General features: G+C 33.1%; 1 long non-coding RNA gene across 1 annotated transcript; it reads left to right on the forward strand.

Moving 5' to 3' along the window:
- Positions 1-3,824: 3,824 nt before the first annotated feature.
- Positions 3,825-7,716, forward strand: LOC126727237 (uncharacterized). The gene is made up of 4 exons (XR_007656188.1): positions 3,825-4,122; positions 4,255-4,358; positions 5,580-5,696; positions 7,544-7,716. It is a non-coding gene; the product is annotated as an uncharacterized LOC126727237 (long non-coding RNA).
- Positions 7,717-21,366: the final 13,650 nt, after the last annotated feature.

Here is a 21,366-nt window from a genome sequence, read left to right on the forward strand (position 1 = left end):
TGAATTACCCAAGTAGTTATTTAGATTAATTATTTAGATTTAGGTTAAACCCATGCAATCATATCATATAGTGTAGAAATATAAAGAAGACAATGTTATGATTACTTAGAAAAACCAATGAAATCAACCGTTTTAAGGTAAAAATTTAGGGAGGATTTAACCTTGCTATTCTTAAGGTAAACAAATCTACTATGATAGAATGAAAGATTACAATAAATTTAAACCCTAAATCTAAAACTACCTCTTGTAGAACTTACTAACACGACCACGTGCAACTTCGTTACCATGGACTATTCTATCTTGGACTTGCTGAACACAAACTCCCACGCTTGTGACTTAGAGATCCCACACGAAGGTATAGCAACACAAAATCTCCAATTTATGACTCTAAGATCACCACTCTCGAAAGTTTAGATCATCAGCTATGTACGATCTTGTTGCAGCAACTTCAAATCTACTGGTTCTAATAATCTGTAGGTGGAATTCCAGTAGTGACATTGAAAGGAGAAGACATAATACCTTTTAGATCTCACTAGAGCACCTCCAAAGTCTCCACAAAACGTGTCTTAGGGTTTCCTTTAAATACTATGTGAAATAAATTTGAGACCCTAATCACTTAATTGGCTTAATAGGCTGATGGGCTTTAATTAAATTCTGCAGAATCCGTGTCTCAATCAGTCGAAGTTGTTTCTCGATCAGTCGAACTTGGCATGTTCCAAATTCCTGAACCTGCAGCTTCCTTTTTCTTGTATTCTAACTTGCAGCACCTTAAGTATTGTCTAACCAAACCTATAGACTCTAAGATCTATACCTAGAAAAGTTTGTACTTACGGTTTGCCAATTGTTCTAAACTTTTAAAACTAACAGGTTGGATAATTTTGGGTGGGGGATGACACTTTCTCAATATTTCCATTCTCATCGTTTCTATTCTGTGTAATTAAAGTTGCCAAAATTAATGCATTGGCTGCCATGTCAATGGTTTGTTTGTTTCATTCTACCCCACTCTTGGGGGCCTGATTGTTCTTGCTTGATGTGCCGGATACATAATAATAGACTGTAGATATTGGGTGAGTATTTGTTATGGACATTTTTGGAAGAAAATAAAACAAATATGCTATTATTTTATAATAAGTAACATTCAATTTGTCGTAGATTTTTCTTCACAAAAAAAAGAAAAAAAAGTTGTCTTATATTTCGATGGGTGATACCAATATTATGAACATAATGGCGGATAATATTATTCATAGGCATTGATTTGGTCTTTTATTTGGTATATTCACTTATTTAGTCAAGTATTTTGTGTTTTAAAAACCAAATACTACGTTTACTCAAGTACCCCTGCTTTAAAAATCAAATCCTATATTTGAAGATTAAGAGTCTTGTAACTCAATTTTTTAACACATCTTGATGTTTATACGGAGACATGTAAGGTTCATATCCACCTCTCCATTATAAAAAATAATTTATAAAAAAGAAAAAGAAAAAAAAACTGCATAGAAGATCTAAAAAAATGAGATGTTCTAGGTTTTGAGATTAGACTAGTGTTTGATTGGTGGTTGAACTATGATGATGTAATAATTGATTAAATAAAAATATGGGTCTATTTATAACCAGATTTCCTTATGACATTTATTAATGGACTATTATAAAAAAAAATTTATATCACATTTATGAAAACTATAAAAAACTGTTAAACTACATATTTGGTCTCTATACTTTATAGCATATTTCAATTTGGTCCCTAACTTTTCAATTGTGTCAATTTAGTCCCTAACCTTTCAGTATCATGTCAATTTAGTCCCTGTTGTTATATCTTGGATGAAAATTGATGACATACTAAATAGTCAAAATAAAATTTTAGTATATTATCACATCAACGAAAGATAATTTTTTATTTTGACCATCAGACATGTTATCAATTTTCATCCAAAAAATAACAGTAAGGACTAAATTGACACGGTACTGAAAGGTTAGGGACCAAATTGAAATATGATGTATAGGATAGAGACTAATTATTTTTCTTTTCCCTAAAAAGTTTTCTATAAAAATTTCCCAAACATAAAATTTCCTGAACTACACTATAGTATATGATATGATTCTTTTTGGGAGAGGGGGGGGGGGGGGGATAATATTAATTGTTATCATAGTTTATGATTAATCTAAAGATCTAAGAAAAATGAATTCTTAATTAAAAATAAAACTTTTTTTATTTAGAAAATAAGTAAAAATGTTTTTAAACAAACGAATATTTTACAAAAAATGATTTTGATTTAATTAAAACCTCAAAATTATGAGAAATAAAAACTTAAAATCTTATTTAGAAAAATCAAATTGCACAAAAATTATTGAAAAGATTTTATTGATCGACATCATGGCTCATGTAATTAGGTGTGATTATCATATATAAATAAATAAATAAATAAATATTAACAATAGGTAAATGTGAGAGAAAATCCAATTAGATTTCGAATTAGTATTCAATTAGAGTCTAATTTTACGCCATATGTCTCATCAAATTTAAGCTTTTAAATTTTGTGCTAAGTAAGTTAATTTAGCATAAAAATTGGATTTCAATTAGAATTTAACTTTGTGCCACATGTCCCATCTAATCTTTTTTTTTTAAAAAAAAAATTGTTCCAAATGAATTAATTTAGTGTAAAAAATGAGGAGTCCAATATAAATAAACCTAGGTAATATATATATACATATATAACCAAAGCTTAGAGAATATTTGATTAGAATCAAAATTAGATTTTGCTCTTGTTAGTTTTTCATACAAATTAAATTGTTTAGATTTTTGTTGTTATTATTATTATTATTATTTTTTGAACTAATGACTATATTTTTTATATTGTTTCTATTTAGATATTTTGTATGTGAAGAATTTGAATGTAACAAATTGTAATTGAGCTAAACAATCTAATGCACCTATCCCCATTCAATTTAAGAGATACTATTGAACCAATTTATTCTTTTATTTTGTTGTATTTAGCAAAATTTCACGAACAATGATGGTGAATTAATTCAATAGTGATTTTCAAAATTATATGCATAACAGTAGTGTAATGAGAAACTTTGCATAACCAATATCCTTAAAATTGCAGGAGAATCTTATTTTAGTACCTCCAAATATCCTGGTTGAACTAATATCCTATATAGTTAATAACCTTAACTAATATTAGTAGCACCATTATAATTCATCATTCTTGTATGCAAACTTAAATTACATACTAGTTAAAGTAATTGACGGGAGTGAATGAGTCGGTTTCATAAAATAATTTTTTTTTCATGTACACTACAAAAAATGCGCTTTGGAGCTGCGTTTCAAAAACGCAGCTATAGGGTACTGTTTGAGCTGCGTTTTACACAAACACATCTCCACTACTAGACATATAGCCGCGTTTACTAAACGCGGCTATAGACCAGTTCGGAAGCTGCATTTTGTGATGTTGAGGCTGCGTTTAGCTGGGTAGGGCTTAAGCCGCAGTTTTAAAAACGCAGCTATAGACCTATCCGGGGATTTTATTTTATTTATTTATTTTTTCAATATATCCCAAAATTGCATTTATTAAATGCGGCTTAAAAATGTAGCTGAGCTACATTTTATTAAACGTGGTTTAACATGTCTGGAGCTGCGTTTATTAAATGCAGCTTAAATATTTATAAAGTTGTGTTTAATTAAATGTGGCTTAAACAGGGGAAGAGCTGCGTTTTATCAAATGCGGCCATGGGTTTGTTATAATTTAAAAAAAAAAAAAAAAAACCTCAATTGAAAAAAAATCCTAAATTCACAAAAACTCTTAGCTCACTTTCAACCTAGCTCTCAATCCCTAATCTCACCGCCGTGCTCTATGCCACGCAGCTCGATGCCGCCATGCTCTGACCCATTTCCCTTTCCATTCCCTCTCCATCCAACACACTCCTTACTTGGAAATCACCTTCTCCCCTCCTTCCCTCACTTCCACTCTCTCCGATTTTCTTTCCACCCAAATCTCTAAATCCCCTTCCTCCCATCCGAATTTGGGTGACATTCCGTACATCAAATGCTAGGTCTGTGAAAAGCTCGCAGCACAGTTTTACCACTAGGTTCAAAAGAAGCAAGCTGAGATCGATCCCAAGAAGGTAACTTTATTGTATTTTTTTCATCTGGGTTACTAAATTTTAAGAATTGAGTATGTGGGTTTTTGTTTATTGCATTGAATTTGATTTAGTGGTTTTGGTGTGTTGTTGTGTATTTGGGAGGTCGGATCTCAGAGTATCAAATAATTGAGATAACGGTGAATGTTTGTAATTTGAAGAAAGCTGAAGCAGATTGGATTTTACTGATAGATATAGTGGAACAAGGGAATAAGTTGAAGGTAAGAATAATTTATTATTTGGGTTTGTTTTTAGAGCATTTTGATGAATTGGGTATGAAGGTAAGAATAATTTATTATCTGGGTTTGTTTTTAGAGCAATTTGATGAATTAGGTAGTTGAAAGTTTGTGTTTTTACTTGGATTTATTAGTTATTGCTTTGAATCTTTGTGCATCAGGTTTCCCCTTCTGCCACTGACAATTTTTAAGCTTTTGCACACCAACTAGCATATATATTGGTCCTCTTTGTTTGGATAATGTTTAATGGATTAAAACTTCCAAATTTATGCTTGCATATATCGGAACCAAGGTTATCGATTCCGTACCATACCGGCCGGAATATACCGTACTGGCCAGCAATCCGGTATGCTCGACCCTCCTGTTTCGTACCAGAAAAAATACCGGTCGTACCAGCCAATTTATGGCAATACCGACCGATACCGGGTGTACCGGCCGGTACATAATTTATTTATTTTATTTATTTTTTTTTTAAGTTTTGTAATTTTTGAATTTTTGTTAGAACAAAATGGTAACTTATTTGCATTAACTTATTAGTATTATTTGTTTTCTTAGTATGCAATGGTAACTTTTAAGTTTTCTATTTTATTTTTTTTATTTTTTTTCCCTTTTAATTGATACTAAAGTCTAAAACCATGAATAATTAGTTCTGAATTGAGGAAATGTTTTATGGTAAACTTTTATATTTATTATAATATATATATACACAGACACATACATACATATATATATATATATATATATATATATAAATATAAAAAATAGCGGTAAACCCGAAACGGTACATTGGTATTGACCGGTATCCGAAATATATCGTACCGGTGGCCAAACCGGTACGGCCTCCGGTACGGTATTGACATCCTTGATCGGAACACTTATTCCTTTCTATAAAACTTGTAATAATGCATAATTAGTTCTTGTCTACATGACCTAGCAGGAATTTTGCCATGCTATAATCCAATTATTGGATTTTAGATATCTTTATTTTCTGAATTCCAGATTTCCTCATATGTCTAAATTTCTAGTTTACACAATGTCTCCATGCTAGTGTCATGTTCTTTTATTTCACTTCATGATTTGAATTCCCTTCACCCTACATTTATGTTGATTCTTTTTGTATTCTTGTCTAAAAGGTGGACCCTGGTTGGGGAATTCTATAATCTTTTTTATGTTTCCATTGAGTTTCTCCTGATTATCGTGTCACAGGTTATTCGAGAATTTGAACCAAAGGAACGTTGTATGCTTCTTAAATTTGTGACCAGTTGTTCTTGAGCTCCCTTACTTGGGTTCAAACACTTACTGCCAACCTTTACTATCCATAAGGTATAATATTGATCATTCATCTTCTGCATATAATTTTTTCTAAATGATTCTGTCACCCTATGCCTCTTTGGTGTATGCATTGAACGTAATTAGGCATCTGTGTGTAACCTTTTTAAATCTTCAGGTGCTCAAGATTGCATTTGGCTTTCTTTTCACATTATTTTAACTGTGTTTTGGGTAGATGCATATTTAAGATTGATTACACTAGAAACTAGAAGGAGACTAAGATATTCTTTATTAAGGTCTAGAGTACCCAAGCACCTTAAGTTGTGAGAATAACTGTGTACGCTAATGGGGTGGCAGGGTCATGTGTGTAAGTTAAAACTTCAACTATCTTCATTGGAAACTATAAAAACCTAAGATTAATATTCAAAGAAAATGTGCAATAAATAGGAGCACTTTACTTTCCATTGATTAGTAAGGGGTATGGCAATTAGTACCATGTCTAAAATAATAAGTAGCCTCTTGTTCATCCCATGCATATCCTATTTCTCTCTCTCTCCATAGCACATTCAATATCAGCTCCATTTTTCACTAGCAGCTCTATATTGAAACATATATTGAAGTAAGGGTGATTGCCACTAAACATATTTAACCTGATTAAAGCTTTAACTTACAAGTTTTTTTATTTTTTTATTTTTTTTTTCGGTTTTTGTGTTTTCTTCTCATAAGTTTTTATATAAAATAGCATGAACAAGCATAACACTGTGGAGGTCAGATATGAGAAGTTTTTTAGCCCTTAATAGTGTACCATGTGAGTGTCTTGTGAAAATTCTGAAGATACATTCAAGATGCATAATCGTTTGCTATGCTGACTTAGCCACTTAGGGCTTTTGAATGCAGAATTAGTCACTTAGCTCTTAGGAATTTTGAATGGTAGAATAGGACTTGTAATTTATATCAGACATACGGATTCTATTCCCTACAGTGAGAATACTTCATGATGTGTATGTCATGATAGGACCTTGCTCATGCTGGACATTTTTTTCATTGGAAAGAAAAGGCGAAGGGGGGGAGGACCATTCATTGTGCTGTACAGCTGTTGCTGATCAGAGGCACTTAAGTTATGGTTCTAGTCAGCACTGTAGCAGTTATTTAGGGGTATCATTTTTGCTAGTAGAGCTAGGGTTTTTTAGGATGTTTGACCTTCTATTTATTTTCATTTTAGCTAATGTGTATGGTTAGGATTAGATTTAGTTAAAGGCTGTGATTTAAAGTTACTAGGGTTTTAGGAATCAGTCCTCTTATACATAGAGTTTTATAACAGCTTTGTAAGACAAGAGGCAGTCCCTATTGTACTTCTTAGTTCCTGCAAAATGAGGGAAATGAGCAAATAATGGTAATTTCTAGAACTATTGGATTCCTTTAAGTTGAATAAAAAGAAGAACCTTTGCTGAATGTGATTTCAACGATATAAGTTGCCATCTATACCATAATGTAGGAAGGCTATCGAAATCAACCTGAGTTTGGTTCTGAGAAAGCATTTGATGATTTAGGAAAAAAGAAAGAGAAACGAGAGGAAGATTGAAAGGGTTGGCTTTCAACTCCTTTGATTTCCATGATTTAAAGAAGTTTATATTTGTAAAATTTGCGTACATTCAGACCCTGTCTAGCTGCTATTTATGTTGTTTTCAACTTCATAACTAAGTCCTCTATCCTCATGTTAAGATCTTCAATGTCTTACTGGCCTGGGAGTTGAGTTCTGATGTGGATTAAATGTAGTGCAGCCTTGAGCAATTTTTCTCTAGTTTCAATAATACTTTTTTTTTTTTTGACATTCATTTATGAACTTTTTATTCCTAATTATTCCCGGACGTGTGAAGACTTTGATCTTTGATATTTTAAAGGTTGAGTGGTCTGTGGCTGTTGCATCACTGCCATCTTCCATCACCACCAACAAGGTGAGTCATATAGATTTTGTTCTTTGCATTATCAAGTATTGCAAATCTTTTTAATGCTAGCCTCATGCCATATGATGTGCCAAAATTATGCATCAATTTATTTTTTTGATATCTCTATAAAAGCAATACACATTTTAATGGCCATAAATCCATGAGCTTTCTATTTTATCCTTGAAGGCGTGAATTTATTTGTTGGTTCCTTGATTACTATCTCAAATTAGTCAAAACTTATCATCCATTTTTGCTGTTAGTTTAACTTTGGAATTAAAAGCTAATATTTTGGCTTTATAGCTTTAGGATGGGAAGTCCATATTGATGCCACGCGCTCGTGGTAAGCTGATGCCATCTCAAATTGTGCATAGCCTTTGTATGGCTTTCACTTTCACTATTGAGCTTATGGGAATACCGCATAAAGATGACATTTGAGCTTATGGGTTGCCTGAGCCGATGTTATTAGTCCATAATTGCTACGATATTTGTTATATGATATCATTTTGAGATGATGTGCCTAGTGTTAGTTGCATTCTTCTTGGCAAGATGAAATTATTTGTCTAAAGATTATTGTATTTTTCAAGGTTTCAGCCTAGTTCTTCTACAGCACAAACTGGAGTAAAACTATAGGATCTTGACATTATTGATATAAACCATTAATTTGGAATATTTTTAGCCTAACTTATCCTGAAACCCACAACCTCATTCTTCTCTACTGTTATTTTTATTTTTTCTTGATTTTTCCTCCTTGAAACAGTAACCTGCCTAGCTTCTTCTTCTAATTCTTTTTTTTCCCCTTCTGGATATTTGCTCAGTACCAATTCCCATATTGCTACGTCCTCATATTCTTACCTCATTTATGCACAAAAAAAAAGAAAAACAAAACAAAAAAAAGTATGATATAATATATTTGTGGTAATTGCTTAGTTAAATAATGTAGTTGCTAAAGTGAATAGAGGTTTGATTGTTTCAGGTCTTGCCTAGAACCACTAAAGCTTCTTATGTATTACCTTTCTTTACACAGGCATGAATAGAGTTTTTAATTGTTTCGGGTCATTACCTAGAACCAGTTAACAAATTGTGCCTGTCAAAGAAAAAACAAAATTAAGACATTGTTGTGCTTCTTATGCGTTTCCATATTTACATTGACATGAATTTTTCATTGGCTTAGAACCAGATTTTCATACTTTCTTTATTTTTTTCTTCAATTTCTTAATTAATTTTTTTTTTCCAATTTTAGTTTCTTTTTAATCAATTTCGAAGACCCCAAGTCGTCAAGTCGAACACAAGAACTAGTGTTTGTCATACAAATCCTACCTATGTCTAATTGGCATGCATGCCTCGATAAATAGCAGATATCTGTATGATGAAGTGTGGAAACTAATAACCTAACCCCCCCCCCCCCCCCCCCCCCCCACAAAAAAAAAAGGCAGTGTGTTTGTTACTGTTGTTTTTGTAGTCATCCTATGCTTGGACTTTGGTCTAGGATTTATAGTAGTATCTATAGTAATTACTGTAGCGTGGTAGTCATATGGATATAGTATGTTGTTGTGGCTGTTTCTCAAAAATAAAAAAAGTACGTTGTTGTGGCCTTGTTAGTTTCTTGCTTTAAGCAGCAGATGTGGTCTATGACTCTATATATTGACATCAAGTCGAAATCTTCCAATTGTGTATAATACAATATACCAATATTATCTAAGCATGGTTCCTATCAAGTGTATAACTTCTTGTATTCCTTTTGTTAGGGTTGGACTTCTTAAATTCTGTCCTTGCCATGGTCACCAAATCACCATTCACTTTATTTTGGCTATTATTTTTTTAAGGGGGTTATTGGAGCTGTGTACTCTCTCTCTTCTGCCACTGACAATTTTTAAAGTACATATATGTATATATACATATATACACACACATACACACACATATCTGATATGAGTAATTTAACAGTTGCCACTTAATTTCTTTCTCTCTTTCTATTTCTTCTAATACTATTGCTAGGTTAATGTTACTTATGCTGCTGCTGCTTAAAGTTAGCCAACTGTATACAGGTATTATATGCATTTTTGTAAAACTACTCTTTCGATTAAATTTTAAATTTTTATTGAAATTATAATTCCGTAGTAACAATAATTACCCTTGTTTTTACCTTGGTAATATATTCAAGTATTCTTTAAACAGCCACCTTGTTCCCTGCACTCTTGTACACAAAAAGATCCTTCGTACAGAATAGAGTGGACGTTCCCCAAAATAGTAAGCCTCCATATCGTATCCTTATTTATGAGCACTATTCTATCAAAATTTGTGCATTACAAGTTTTCTGTTTTACATTTATATATCTTTCAAATCCCAATTTGTGTCATATGTTAATATGATTGTGAAGATTCAACATATAGTAGCCCAAATACCTACATAAATGCCACATTGAATCACAATGTTCTCAATACTCTAGCTTCACTGTGCTTTTAATTTATAGTTTCCAACTTTACTGAGGACTCTGTAATCTATAATTATCTATTCTTATGAAGCAGAAAATACTTTTTTTTAATCAATGTGGTTTATTTCTGTCTCATTCTGGATAACAAATGTAGCAATCAAGGAACCTAGTTCTTTTATGTACATGCTTGGTTTTTTTTTTGTTTTTTAATTTATTTATTTATTTATTTATTCAGGAAACTTGATTTGATTGATTAGTCATCCCAATCAGTCTGTAGCCGTAGTTATAACCACAGGGAAAGTGGTCATGTTTTCTATGATAAATTAACATTCATGAAATAGCACATATCTCTGTATTAGTTCCTGTTGCATTCATATTCTCCTTTATTTCTTTAATATATTATGTCATGCCAATTGCCAAAGCTTCATTTTATGCTTTTAGCATAGGCATTACTCAAAGCTTATATTAATTTGTTAAGAAGTTTCATTGAAATAAGATAGAACCAGATGTCTTTATGACGTGGGGGAAAAGATGCTAGAAGAGAATATAGTAAATAAGATGGAAATGTAAATTGATGGTTTTTAGACCCCTTTAAAACACAATTGGATTAACCTAGGTAATTAGCCAAGTTGTTACTTAGTTTAAATTACAAATCTAGGTTATCACAATCAAACAATCATATCATGCATAGCAGCAGAAAAATAAATAACATAAAGATATGATCACCCAGGAAACCAAATCGGTAAAAATCTGGGGAGGATTTAACCTAGTTATCCTCAAGATAAACCTGAATCCACTATCTTGAAAGAATCGAAGTTCATACAATAAGACTTATAAGCCCCCACGCTTGACTTCTTATTGCTACCCACAAGTAGAACTTACTGACATGACCACGTGCAAACTTCGAATCCACGGACTCCTTCTTTCTTGGATTCACCACCAAATACAAGCACACCCGCTTGTGTTTCTTTAAACTTCAATGGCAGCAACTGAATTGATCATCAAGGTGTAAATAATATCTCCTCCTTGAAAACCCTAAGTTTGTGTAAAGCAAAGCTCCTTTAGATTTCACAAGAGATTTACACAAACAGTAATATAAGCAACACTAAAACGTGGCTAGGGTTTGCCTTTTATACTTAGGACAAATGAAAAAATCCTAAACGTTTTAAATAAACTAAGGCTGAGTTGGAATTCTGCAGAAAAACGCTTTTGACCCGATTTTCGATTGATCAAGCCTAAGCTTTGATCGATTGAACCAGGCCGAGAAGCATAAAAGCCTTCTGCATTAACTTAATCCAACTTTACATAAATGAGACAACTTTGAGCAAATCTAAACACGACTAAACATATTGTTTTGATCATGGTTTGTCAATAATACATATTAGAGTTCTAAATACATAAAAACCTATGTCTTTAGAACCTAACATAAATTAAAAGAACAGTTTAAAGAAAGTATATATAAATGTGCCCAAATTAAAGCAAACCTAATGAAAAATAGTAAATCTACAAATATAACCTTAAATAAATAAAAACATATATAGAATTCCACCTAAGTCTCAAAAAAGTTCCCCAATTCTGAAAGTTTTACAAATATTTTTGGGAAGAAGTTTAACATTCACAACAAATTATTAGAACCCAGAAGACATAAGCATGTCATCTCTCAGCTGCATATACAATGATTTATTTATTTCAGTAGAGTCTTCTTATCATATATGCCTCTTGTTTTCCATGCTGTCTGGTTTCTCAAATGAGTGGACAATGGTCCCAGCACGTTTGATGTGGTTAGTTTGGTAGGAACGTAATGCCTGCATTTTTGAAGACAAGGCGAGAACTGTGGAATATCTAAAATGTTTACTTTTTCGTACTCTGCTTCTTTGGGCTCATGTTTGGGGGTGTATGAACTATACTACTGTATCTGATTTTTTAGTTTCTATTTCCTGTAGCTCTTGATCTTCTTGTATTTGTTTCATTGTTCAAAGTGTTCACCATCGTGAAAATGATGTTCAATTTTTTTTTTCAATAAAAGTCTTATTACCTATTAAAAAAAAACCATTTCCTTTAACTATGGTTCCAAAACTTATCTATGGTTCTAATGAGAAAAGGGAACTAGTTGTTTTTTTGTTTTTTTTTTTCAATTAATATTTATAAGTTTAGAGGTTGGGTTTTGGTGAGATGACAAGTGTCTTTTATTAAAAACAATAAGTTGTAAGTTTGAGTCTAGAATCAACCTCTTTAAAAAAAAAATTCTAGCCTCTGAGCATGTGCTCACATGCGTGCTCAGAGGCTTTTTTTATTTTTTTGGGTAAATTTTAATAATTTGCGTCCAAAAAATGAACACTAAAATAACATTGAAATGATATTGGTGAAATAAGTTTTAAGTAAATAAATTTCATCACACGCCTAGGTATTTTGTGATTGAAAAACAAAACTCTAAATTAAAATTATTAACCTCTAGAAAGAAGAAAATAGAAGAGTCTCTATGTGCGTTAGTGTGTGCTTAGAGGCTAGTACATAGTAATAGATTTCTAAATATCAAAGAAATAATTTTTAACACAAATATAACTACATAGATGTTTCAAGCCCATTCTGTAAAACTAAAAGTCTAGATGTAAATAATAATCAAAATAACCAAACAAAAATAAATAAACACATAAATACCCAGATTTATTTTTTAAAAAAAAGGGGAAAAAACCTACATATGAAAATCGTCATTCTGAAATTAAACAACTATTAAGCATTTGGTCAGATAATGAGATAAAAAAAGAGAAGAAGAGATATTGTAGTTAAAGGGTAATTAACTTTCTAAATTCTCTTAATATATAGAGATATATAGAGAAGAAGAGATAGAGAGGAGATATAGAGATTATACGGATTTGCAACAATTTGAAAAAAAAGAAAAAAGAAGAAGTAATAGATGGACTTTAAGTGATATTTGAAAAAGAAAAATGATATTTGGGAGGAGTTATCTAAAGATAAAATTATAAATTCATGGAGAAAACTGCTACTAAATAATAGGCTAACTTATCCATCTAAAAAACTGATAGGCTAACTTTTAGGAGAAAAATCCACAACGTGGGTTTTCCTTCTTCTTCTTTTCTTTAAAAATAAAATTATAAAATCACGGACTTAATTGCTTCTAAATACTAATAGGCAGTTCCTAAAATAAAAAAAAAAAAAAAAAAATACTAATAGGCTAACTTTTAGGGGGGGGGATTACCTAAAACGTGTGTTTAACAAATTTTTTTGAAAAACCATGCTAGTTAGTAGTCTATCATAGCATAGGATTCTAAAATCCTAAAATTTACGATTTTTTTTTTTTTTTGTTTGAAATTGTAAAAAAGAAAAAAAAAATTGAAGTTCAATTTGAATTTGAAAATCAAGAGGAAATAGTCCTATTTTATGGGCAATGTTTTAGCAAGAGTTAAAAAATGTAGTTTTACCAAACTACGTACCTTTCAGTTTTGTTTCTACTTAAACCTAAGGAAATAGGGGTATTTTGGGACAAAAAAAATCCAGTCCAAACAGGAGAAGCCCCTTAAATAGTAGTATAGATAAAAATTAGGACTTATCAATAATCTTAATTTCTCATACCTCGTAAATATGAAAATTTTGTGCTCTGAGTACCATCTTCTTACAATTATTTTGTAAGTTGAAAAACAAAAATGATAATACACTAAAATATCAACTGATATTAAAAAAGGATTTGATATTTTAGTGCTTAAAATTGCCCTTGCACTGTAGAGATAGTTTAAAACCAAGTACTAAAGCTAGCATCCTATATTATACTCATACTTACTGCCCCGTCAATGTTATCAAAATTATTATTTGACATGGATAAATGAAAGATTGAATCATCTCCCCAAATCTTGTAAGTTGTGTTTTTGAGTTTTGAGTTCCATGTATTTTGAACATCATCGCTATAGGGAAATTTCAGGTCAATGGATGTATTCAGCTACATCCGTTGTTATAATTACCTACAAATCATTTCACTAAGCACCATACATCTTGATGAAGCTAATAAAATAAATAAATTATGTGGTTGATCAGAATTTCTGAATAATGCTGGAGTAATCAAATGAAAACACAAATTATAACACAGTTATACTCTACAAAGTACACTATGATGTACTTGAGTCAGGCAAAATCTTGTTCATTATTTAAAGAAACAAATTTATCCCAGAGATAAAGAGAACAACAGTAATGCAATGCACCAAACATGAAAGATAGAAAAAACATCCATTTAACATTAGCACATGATATTTGGGATTATAAAAAATAGCATGAGTATTTTATGAAGCTTTTCAAATGACAAGCAGAAGGGAAATATTAATTTTGTGAAATGCATTCAAGGTTGCTTTGCATTGAATGATTGTCTTGTATGGAGGTGGCCAAGGTCAACTCTACAGAACCCTAACATGTATGTTAATTGGCCAAGGTTGCTTCGCATTGAATGATTATGTCAATTGAATGACTGTCTTGTTGTAATAGTAGTTGAAAATGAAAAAAAAAAGTAGATTGTGACAATTTCAATAAATAAATAATAATATTGATGGTCCTGATAATATATATGATCTATTATTGATGGGAGTTAGAATTTTTAGAGTTTAGACCCATGGTTTTTGGATTTTTTTTTTTTTTTTACTGATTGTTTTGAGGTGTTACAAAAGTTTAGGAATTTCTTATGCACATGTAACTGGTACACAAATTTCTCATTAACCAAAAATGAGTTCCCTAAATATGAGTTCCAATGAAATAACACTTAATGATTCTTGTTAACGTCAGTGGTGACTTCAGTTATGTGGTTGCAGATTTTTATTACAAACTAAAATAATAATAAAATACTCATATTTGGTGTGTAATATAATATTTAGCTTTCTTCTACATCTTACATGTGTACATGATTGTACTACACTGTGTACATGTGGTCCAATCTTCTACATCTTACCATACTTCTTCTTTATTTTTGCTTTTCAGTTAGGAAGACACTAAGCCACCTGCAACTCTTCTTCATCTTCCACTGCTTGCTAAAGATAAGGTAGCTTTCTTTTCATTACTTGCTTTGTGGGAAATGCACCTGTGTGTAATATATGATTACAAAAAATAAAAAGAGTATTCCCTAATCTAGCTAGCTACAGCTGCCTAATAGCTGCATTTCTTATAAATGCATCTAAAATGATATACCTATAGCTGCATTTTTAAAAATGTAGCTATAGGTCCCTTTGTAATAAGTTCTTATTACAAACAGAAGGGACCTATACTTATTACAAACTGAGGGGACCTATAGTTGCATTTTTAAAAACACTGCTATATTAGTTAAAGTTAAAGATTATTGGATATATATATATATATATATATATATATATATTACATTTTACATTTACTTAAAGAAGTGGTAAATGATCATTGAGGCTGTTTGGATGACCTTATTTTAGCTGTCTTATTTGTTTAAAAATACGACTATAGTTACAATAAGTGAGGCTTTAAAAAAGTTTACATATCACATTAAAATATTCCACAACAACTCACATTAAGTTATGCTTGATTTAGTGTTATTATTTACAAAATTGAAAGCATAGGTTACTCTTGAAGTAGTGTTATATATATGTCTGTGAATATCTAAGCATAGTTAGGTATGTCTGTTCGTAACAAATCACCTATTCTTAACAAATTTTCTGAAATGAATCTACTTTTAAGGTTTATTGGCTCCGCATTACTAAATGTTGTTGTAGATCAGATTTTGTAAATCTTGTATACCAATGGATAAAAGTTAGATGAAGAAGAGGAGGGGTGACAGGGAATATATTCAAGGTGTACTTAGCTTTACATGCACACGATGGGAAGATCTTATGTCCTTGTACCAAATGTGTGAACTTGAATTTAGTACCGCCCAGGGTGGCACATGAACATTTGTGGAGTACGGGGATGCTTGGAAGTTACACACATTGGAAATTTCATGGGGAATCAGCAGCTGTGCCAACGGCCCCCAAATGTGGGAGTAGTCATGTGCAAGACTCCCATGAACAATACAGTGACTTCCGTGGGATGTTGCATGCCCCACGCATGAAATGGCAACCGAACCAATGGGACAAGGTGAAACTAAGCAAAAACCGGCTGAAAGTTTGAATGATGGTGCACAAAAGTTTTACAAAATGATAGATGATGTGGACAAACCTTTATATGCTGGTTGTATGAAATTTAACATATTCTTAGCCATCATTGTGTTGTTCCAGTTGAAGACTCTTTGTGGTTGGACGAACAAGTTGTACGTTTTTAGACCACTTAAAACACAACTAGATTAACCTAAGTAATTAACCAAGTGATTACTTAGTCAAATTATCAAGTCTAGGTTAACACACATATATCATATTATTGTAAAGTGCGGAAAATAAAGAACACAACAATATGATAATTCAGGAAAACCAAACCGGTAAAAAACCTGGGGAGGATTTAACCTAGTTATCCTCAAGGTAAAACTGAATCCACTATGAAAGAATTGAAGTTTACACAATAGCGACTTAGACCACCAACATTTTATTGCAACCTCAAGTAGAAAACTTACTACCACGACCACGTGACAGTTTCGAGTCCATGGATTACTTCTTTCTTGGATTCCCAGCAAGTACAAGCAGCCCCACTTGTGTATCTTTAAGCTCTTAATGCAGCAACTGAATCTATCACCAAGTTCTTGACATAATCTTGAAATTTGGAAACCCTAAGTATGTGTGACGGCAACCATCTCTTGATCTCACAAAAGATTCACACACACAGCATATGGAGCATCTCCAAAACGTGGCTAGGGTTTTCCTTTTTATACTTAAGACCAAACATAAAACCTTACACGTCAAACGGGCTTGGGCTGAGTTGGAAATTTCTACAAAAAAACAATCTGCACGACTTTCGATTGATCGAAGTCTAATTCGCGATCAATTGAGCCAGACAGAATTGCACAATAAATTCTGTAGTAACTCAATTCCAACTTTACATAAAAACAAATACTTTGAGCAAGTCTAAACAAGACTAAAATGTATTGATCATGGTTTGCCAACATTACAAATTGAAGTTTTAATACATTTAAACCTAAAGTCTTAGAACCCAACAAACTCCCCTTTTGACAATCCGCGACAAAACATAAACTAAACAAAATTGCTCAAAGTTTACATAAAAACAGCCCATTACAAAAATATAACCCAACACAAAAAATCCAACCTAACTACTATCTATCAGTTGTAAGTGTAGACAGCTACACGACTAAATCAACCTATATATTTCCTAAAACACTCAACAAACACATAAATGCATGTGTGGAAAATACAAGCAAAACAAAAATAACTTCTTGATTTCACATAACACACAATAAAGACATATATCATGAATAACTCATAAATATAAATCAATAAGCAATGTGAAACAAGAAACATATACAAATCAATGTATCTCCCCTTATCATGAATGACCCAATCAAAACAAAGAATACATCATGAGCCAAAAATGTAAATACACAATGAAGCACCTAGATACAATCTAATAGCTCCACAAGCTCCATAAATACAAAAATCTCCCCTTAACTACAAAAACCCTCTACAAATGTACTCTCCCTTTTTCTGACGAAATGCCAAAGGGAAATCATAATCCATTATCAAAAAAAGGTGGTAGAGGTGATCGTCTCAAATGCTCCAGATTCGCTCTCAAAGCATGAAGCTCATCAAGCATGTCCACCAAAATCTGACCATAGACCACCTGAACGGTCATGACAGTCTCCAACATACGTCGAATGTCTGAATCATCCAAAGTAGAAGGTGGAGGAACATCAGCAGCAGCAGCAGGATCAACGGGCCCTTCAGTTGTAGCATCACCTGTAGAAGAAGGAGAAGGAGGGGTGCGACACCAGAAGGCTCTACCCTAGGGTGTTTAGAGATAGCTCTCATCTGAGCAGCCCTTTGCCTAAGAAAGGTGGCACCTACAGGAGCTCTGATATGGACAGGCTCAGACGCCGGAAACTCGACTAAACCAAGATGTAAAAGAATCTGGTGAATAAATATAGGGAAGAACAAAGCATGAGCAGTAGAACTACTCCTATGAACCTTAATCAAAGAACAAATGAAAAGATGAGGAAAGCTAATAGGAGCATCAGTAACAAAGGCATATAAAAATGCACAACACTCCAAAGAAATGGTGTGCAATTGAGAGATAGGCCAACAAGAATGACAAGCAATCCTAAAGAAAAGATAGTGAATCGTAGTGAGCACAGCAGTAGTGATCTAAGGATCAGAACCCTACTGGATAGAAGACCCAGTGATATAAGACATGATGTCGTCCAAGGGAGGAGACTCATCATAAGGGTAGACAGGATGGTGGACCACTGGTACCCCAAGAGCATCAACCATTACCGAAGTAATGGTGTACCCTACACCCCGTACCCAACTCCTCACAAGAGTGTTGGCATCATAGGAGTGGACAGAGAGGTTCAAATAAAACTCTCTAATCAAGGTAGCTGGAGGAGGATGAGAAATATCCAATAAAGGTAACCAGCCCCTACGCTCAAAGTTACGCCTAATCTCAGGATCTAGCTCATCTAAAAGAATCTTTCTCTTAGCCTAAATGTTTCTCCTAAGGTTAAGCTTCTCATTCACTACCTGGTTTTCCTCACTCAAGAACCGCTCACTATCAAAGGTGGGGGAAGGAGAAGAAGTGAAGGTCCTATTGGCTCTAGTTTTCTTAGGTATGATGCTAAGGAAAGAGCAAGACAAACAGAAAAGAACCAAAAAGGAAACAAGAAATACCAAGGGTAGACTGCAGGTTAACACAGAAAAAAAAAAATAGAAATAACAATTCTATATGATGCATGAACATTATCAACACATGATACATGCCCTAATGCAGTGAGAATAGGTTCAATTTAGGTTTAAAATCACAAAATTGGCTTGAGCATAGAGGTTATAGTAAAAACCCTAAAATTTGAAAAACCCAATTTCAAAAAAACCAACATTTTGACCAAATTGATCATTATACATGATAGATAACAATTTTTAATAACCAAATCAATCAACCAAACAAGCCAATTTCTTCAAATTAAACCAAATTGAACAAAAACCTAATTTGGATTCATTCAAGCCCTAGAATTTTCAATTTCTCACACAACACCAAATTGATCAAATCAAACCATCAAGAACAATTATATACCATCTTATAACAAAAACCCATTGATCAATTTTAAGAAAAACAACTTGGATCATCAAAAATCCATTGGTTCAAAACACAACTAGATTAACCTAGGTAATTTTCAGCCATCGTTGTGTTGTTCCAGTTGAAGACTCTTTGTGGTTGGATGAACAAGTTGTATGTTTTTAGACCCCTTAAAACACAACTAGATTAACCTAGGTAATCAGCCAAGTACTTAGTAAAATTATCAAGTTTAGGTTAACACACATATATCATATTATTGTAAAGTGCGGAAAAGAAAGAACACAACAATATGATAACCTAGGAAAACCAAACCGATAAAAAACCTGGGGAGGATTTAACCTAGTTATCCTCAAGATAAAACTGAATCCACTATGAAAGAATTGAAGTTTACGCAATAGCGACTTAGACCACTAACATCTTATTGCTACCTCGAGCAGGAAATTTAGTACCACGACCATGTGACAGCTCTGAGTCCACGGACTACTTCTTTCTTGGATTCCCAGCAAGTACAAGCACCATTGCTTGTGTATCTTTAAACTCTTAATGTAGCAACTGAATCGATCACCAAGTTCTTGACATAATCTTGAAACTTGGAAACCCTAAGTATGTGTGAAGGCAACCATCTCTTGATCTCACAAAAGATTCACACACATAGCATATGGAGCATCTCCAAAACGTTGCTAGGGTTTTCCCTTTTATACTTAAGACAACATAAAACCCTACATGTCAAACGAGCTTAGGCTAAGTTTGAAATTTCTACAAAAAAAAAATATGCACAACTTTTGATTGATCGAGTCTAATTCTCGATCAATCGAGCCAAACAAAATTGCACAATAAATTCTGCAGTAACTCAATTCCAACTTTACATAAAAAGCAAATACTTTAAGCAAGTCTAAACAAGACTAAAATGTTTTGATCATGGTTTGCCAACATTACAAATTGAAGTTCTAATACATTTAAACCTAAAGTCTTAAAACCCAACACAAGTCATTTACTATGTTGCTTTAAGTCTTGATGGATATGCTTCCTTTAGACACTAAATTGCCAAAGGACCATTATGAGGCTAAGAAGATAGTCTGAGATTTGGGTTTGGGTTATGAGAAGATCCATGCTTGTCCCAATGATTGTATGCTATTTTGGAAGGAGAATGTTAACCTCGAGGCGTGTCCTTGTTACAAAGTTTCAAGGTGGAAAACGAATGAGGCATCCGTTATAGGTAATAATGTCTCATCTAGTAAGGGAAAGAAGAAAGCTACAAAGATCCTACGGTGGTTCCCCTTAAAGCCAAGATTGTAGCGATTGTTTTTGTCACCCGACTTGGCTAGTTCTATGAAATGGCATGTTAATGGTCGTACAGATGACGAGGTAATGTGGCATCCTGTTGACTTAGATTCATAGAAAATGTTTGACACCATGCATTTACAGTTCTCTTCTGAGCCTCGTAATGTCAGATTAGGATTAGCTACGGATGGGTTCAACCCCTTCGGAATTCTGAGTACTACTCATAGCACTTGTCCTTAGGGATGGCAACGGGTCGGGTTCGGGCCGGGTTTTTGCATACCCGGGTCCGACCCGCGGGCCAAGACCCTAAACCCAGGCCCGGCCCGAATAATAATCGGGTTTTTTTTCCGGGGCCCAGACCCGCCCCGCCGGGCCCCGCGGGCCCCGCAGGCCCCGTTTAACCTGTTGGGCCCAAATCTGGCCCAACTAATTTTTTTTTTTTTTTTTTTAAAGCCCATTGAGCTGTTTTTTGCCAAATTGAAGCCCATTCATTGGGCAGCCAATTTAAGCCCATTCAAGGCATTATTAGGTAGCCAATTCAAGCCCATTCAAGGCATTATTAGGCAGCCCATTCAAGCCCATTCATTGGGCAGCCAATTTAAGCCCATTCAAGGCATTATTAGGCAGCCAATTCAAGCCCATTCATTGGACAGCCAATAAATCATAACTATAAATCAATAAATCACCAAACATCAATACATCTATAAATCAATAAATCATAACTAAAATCACCAACTAAACATAAAAATAAAATAAATCCAATAAGTCCAAGAACTAAGTATCAAAAGTCCAACAAGTTCAAGAAATTCAAAAATAAAAAGTTACAAAACAAATCCTACAAGTGTAAGAAATTACAAAATGTCTTATCCTCCACAAACCAACA

The sequence above is a fragment of the Quercus robur genome, chromosome 5 (genome assembly GCF_932294415.1).
Source record: "Quercus robur chromosome 5, dhQueRobu3.1, whole genome shotgun sequence".
Lineage (NCBI taxonomy): Eukaryota > Viridiplantae > Streptophyta > Magnoliopsida > Fagales > Fagaceae > Quercus > Quercus robur.